Raw genomic sequence first — 5,073 nt, 5'->3', positions numbered from 1 at the left:
CTTGTGTTAGTCCTGCACCTTCACAAATTGTATCCATCAGAATTGGGATATGGCCACATCTCAACAAAGTATTCATCTGAGTAATAAAAATCCTCTCTGAGAAGGATATTCCTCTCTTGTGCTCTAGAGGGACTACTTGATGGTACAATCCCATGTAGTATGCTACCTCTCGTGCTAGCTTCTCTGACTTCTCCCTCACTTCATTCATGTCTGCTTGCAATTTTGCTACCCTAGCTACTGTCGTTGCCTGTTGAGAAATGTCTCATTTCATCTTATATGTATTCACAGTCATCTTCCATGATTCCCTCTCATGCTTTACTTCATGCATCTGGTTCATGAAGTGGGTGATCCTTGCGTTGGTAGCATTTAATTGATCTTGTGATCGATATGCTATGGCATTAGTCTTTGCCATAGTTTCTTTGAATGCTTCCAGCTGAGCTTGTAACAACACCATCTCATTACAAATTTGTTCCACCACCACTCACTCTACTGCTAGAGATGTCTCTACGGTTTTTTCCTGCGCTCATTCTACTGACAGCATTGCTTCTGCTCACTTTATTTCCTCCTGTGCTCCATCTTTTCAAGCTCTTTCAATCAAACCTTGAAAGAACTCTACATCTTTATCTGTGTTATCAGCCCACTCTATCTCTACCACCAGTTCTTTCTTTAGCTCTACTTCTATCGCCTTGGCTGCATCATGAACTGGTGACAACACCATGCTAGGTTGTGCTTCCTTAAATGGATGAAAGGCAGACCTTTGAGCACCACTTGTGTTCTCCTCGAGGATGTTTCTCATAGTCCCTAAGATTTTTTTTCCTGCCTCCATGGTGACACAATAGGCTTTACCACTGGTCCTTGTTCCATATCTTGGGAAGGTTCCTCCATCAGCATTTGCTCCTCCACTTGGCTATCTATGAAATTGATATGCACATTTGCAGTATCACTAAGCCTCTCCAAGCTTAGTGATCTTATTTCCTCTGTTAGTTTCTCTTCTTCCATGAGTCGTGTTGCACTCTTTGCTAACAACTAAAGCAAGGTAGGGTCCTCTGCGTTGTCCTCCATTGGATCTTGGACTGGTAGCTTCATTGGACTTGCTCCAGCCACTTATGGGTTGGCCCTATGAACCCTTTGATGAGACGATGCTCCTCTTGGTTTTGACTGCTTGCGCTTTTCTCTTCTCTGTCCCCTTTGTCCTATTCCATCCACCAAGCTATCGCTTCCCTCATCAATCCATCCCCCCTTTCCAGTATCTACCATCTCTGGCTCTTGTTGCACTTTATCTTGAGCGCTAACCATCACTATAACAATTCACAAACTTTTTTTTCACTCCAATTTCTCAAGAATACTACTAATCTCATAGAGTTGTGAATTGGATCACTCAATGTTGTTGCTCATTTATAGAAAACCTTTCACATACATTGTTACCTCTACATGTCATTTCACTTGTCTTGTCATTACAAAGTGTCAAAGTAATAATGGGAGTAGGTGAAGTTGTCTATTGATTTGTCAATATTAACTTGGGTAGTTGTGGATAGGTGTCTCACAAATCCTTTTTTATTATACTTTTTGCTCGATTTGTCCATTGGATACTGCACTTTTCATGATACGACATGATTTTTTTGATTTCCACTATCCTTTAATGGTCTAAACCAACTCCTACTTTCTCTTTATTCAACAAGATAAGAAAAAATTGCACATTGTTAAATACTATCACACACTGTTTTGCAATAAACAAAGGCTATGTGATGTTTTCTTTTCTTTTATCCCATGTCTCTTGCCACTCAATGATGTTCAAAACTAGAGGAGGCACAACTATGGGATATGGTCTTTTATTTGTTTTTTGCTTGATGGTTTAGTTCCAATGATTTGACGAATCCAAATAAAAGGGGTGTCTACTATAAGAGCCTCTATCTCATGTTGGATGGTTGTGTATACCTCGACCCATTTTGTATGGATGCTTTAGTGAGGTTGGTTCTTCTCCTTGCTTGTTGGAGTGAACTCTTTATGCTATATTAAATACTACTACTCATCCTGTTAAGTGAACATATGGGTCACTACGAGTATCCTTTGCAAACTTATGTCTCATGTTACGAACACAAGGGTCGTTGCGGATAGAAAACTTCTTGATTACTTAGCATAAGACGGATCTCTCGCATGTCTAGTGTGCTTGTCTGCAAGAAACATTCTAGTCATCCTAGCCTTTATGCTTTGATGCTTATGTTCCCTTGCTAAATTAAAAGGGATAGGTGTTCTGGTCATTCCATCTTCCTGTGCCTTAATGCTTACACCTCATCCCAACATCCCGATAAGGTCATATTCATATCTCCATAGCTCATGCTAGTGCTGATTGTATGATCTTATAAAATCTCGATGATGAAATTAGAGTCTAAATATTTTGTACTCCTTGCTAGTAAACCAATTTGCATATTCATTTGCATAGTCTTACATTCCTTCATATGGGGAGAGCTCTCTCTTTATCTTTTTTTTAGACATCTCAGCTAATTTCTTTCATCTCATCTTTTACTTTCTTCTTAATCATGTCTTTTCACTCTCTTGATCTTTCGCTTCACCTCTTTGATATTCTATCATCAAAAGGGTTAACCCTATCATCACAGCTATCTACCCTTTTGTATCTCTTATTATTATTATTATTATTATTTGATCCTAGCTAATTTTTCCATCTTGGATATGTTGTTAGGATCGAAATCAAAATTTGAGTTTATCTTTTGGGTCAAAATCACATTTTCACATTCTACCTTCTTCTCTATAGATAGCTGACTATTGGAGGTCTAGTCCTTGAATATCCACTAGGGCATCTTCATTCCTCCATGAATTCACCATTATCATGCTTCATGTCTACTTCAATTCACAACTTTCACCTCTAGATCATTCTTTTTGATTGATTTGACCTCATTTTCATATTTCATCATTCATGGTTAACTCTTTCTCACTTGGGGCATTCCATCACTTCTTTATGATCAACCTTTGGTTCTAATAACCTATCTGTCATCATGGACTTTGATTTTCTCATATCTTGCTAGTTTCTGCGCTTCCTCTCTACCATTTCAATTTCGATCCTGAGGGGATAGACATAATCTATCATTGCTATGCTTGACAACATGATCATATTCAAGGGCATATGTTTGACCATCTCCATTTGCTCTTGATCTATCTACTAGTGTTCTAGACTATCACTATCAGTCTGGTCACTCAACGCTTGCTACATCCATTGCTATTATAGTCTCTTTATTCTTTGACTACATGTGTTCCCATATCGATCGCACATTAGTTAGAGAATGGCTTCATTCTTTGAAGTTAGAACTATCTATCTATTTACTATCATGGCTTTTTCGTTTGATGTGTTCCCATATCGATCACATATTAGATGAATAATTTTAAGCCTTTTCTATTCTTTGACCACATGTGTTCCCACATTGATCACACATTAGTCAAAGAGGGGCAAATGTAATCACCTAAAAATGGTTACCTAGACCATAAACCCCCTTCTAGAATTTACTGCTAATGTTACCAAGTGTTTGATCATAAAAATAAGGTAAAATCAATTTATTTGATTTTAACCTATAATTTGACCATCATATTCTAAAAACATATTTGATTAAAAGAATTTGCTCCCTTTTATTTCAAATATAATTCTCAAAAATCCATCCACACATTTCTTATTTCATAAATAAAAGAAATGCATTTTTTGTCTACAAATGAGCCCCCTATTTTGACAAAATATTTTGTCTGCACATGAAGGTGTAATTTTCCATGTTTAGAGCCTTCTATTTTGACAAAATATTTTGTCTACACATGAAAGTGTAATTTTCCATGTGTAGAACCTTCTATTTTGACAAAATATTTTGTCTACACATGAAAGTGTAATTTTCCATGTGTAGAGCCTTCTATTTTGACAAAATGTTTTGTCTACACATGAAAGTTTAATTTTCCATGTGTCGAGAAGCCTCCCATTTTGACAAAACAAAATCAACTTTATACAAAAATGCATAATTGTTAGAAACACTAACATTGAAATGAACTAAGATAAAAGAATTATCAATTAATCCAAGAGAGTTTGTGAAAATAGTTACCATAAACTTAGATCCAAAGAGAGAGTGAAAGAATGAACAACCACCGATGAATCAACAAGAGGAGACAAATATTTGAAAGGGGAAAGCAAAGAAAACCCCTTGTGAATAATATGAATGAGGCAAATGCCTAAAGAATGAAAGAAGGAGAGAGAAGAGAGAAAAATGGAGCCACTGGCTCATTACAAGAACTACATAGTGATTGTGTGTTAAGAATGAGAGAGAAGCATCTCTTATAAAGAGATGAGAAGAGGAGTTATTTGTAACTCCCAAGTGAATGATTTTCACATTCATAAGTGTGTGCATAACAAGTGTCATACTCCTCTTAAGGAGGAATAAACTATATTCCTTAATAAAGGAATTACAAAAAAGACTTGTCCTCACATGTGGACTAGAGGACAAACAACTTAAGGGATACCTTGGTTTATCCCATTTAATAAATACAACCAAAGAAAGATTATAAATTCTAACACCCCCCTTTAATCTTTACTTGGGGAAATTACATCAAAGGGTATTAAACCCAATTTTTTTACAATGAAAATAGCAGCAAATTGATCTTTGACAATGTCTTCTTTTATGCAAAATGTCTATTGTGAGTGTAGGTAGATCTTCACAGATCCAAGAGAGAAGTGGATAGGTCATGAAATGTACACCAAATAATATTGTCTTGTATGTGCCTGGATAGATTACCTGAAAAACATAGAGACAAGAAACAAGACAACTATCCACAAGAAGTATTTCATCTTATATTCAAATTAGAAATCTGTTTGAATAAGGATGATAAAAATCTCAAAATAATGAGGAAAATAAAACATGTTACCACAAAACAATGGAGATAACCTGATATCAACATAAAGTATATGCTCAAATATTATCAATAAGTACAAAAAAGTTTGATCAATGATCTCATGAAAAGTATATTATACTAATGTACTAATGACCACAGACAAGGCCAACTAATGATACTTGCATCAACATTGCATCA

Source organism: Cupressus sempervirens, chromosome 1 (genome assembly GCF_028749045.1).
Source record: "Cupressus sempervirens isolate cs-2001-9-10 chromosome 1, ASM2874904v1, whole genome shotgun sequence".
NCBI classification, from domain to species: domain Eukaryota; kingdom Viridiplantae; phylum Streptophyta; class Pinopsida; order Cupressales; family Cupressaceae; genus Cupressus; species Cupressus sempervirens.
The sequence above is the reverse complement of the archived record's forward strand: the minus strand, read 5'-3'. Positions refer to the sequence as shown.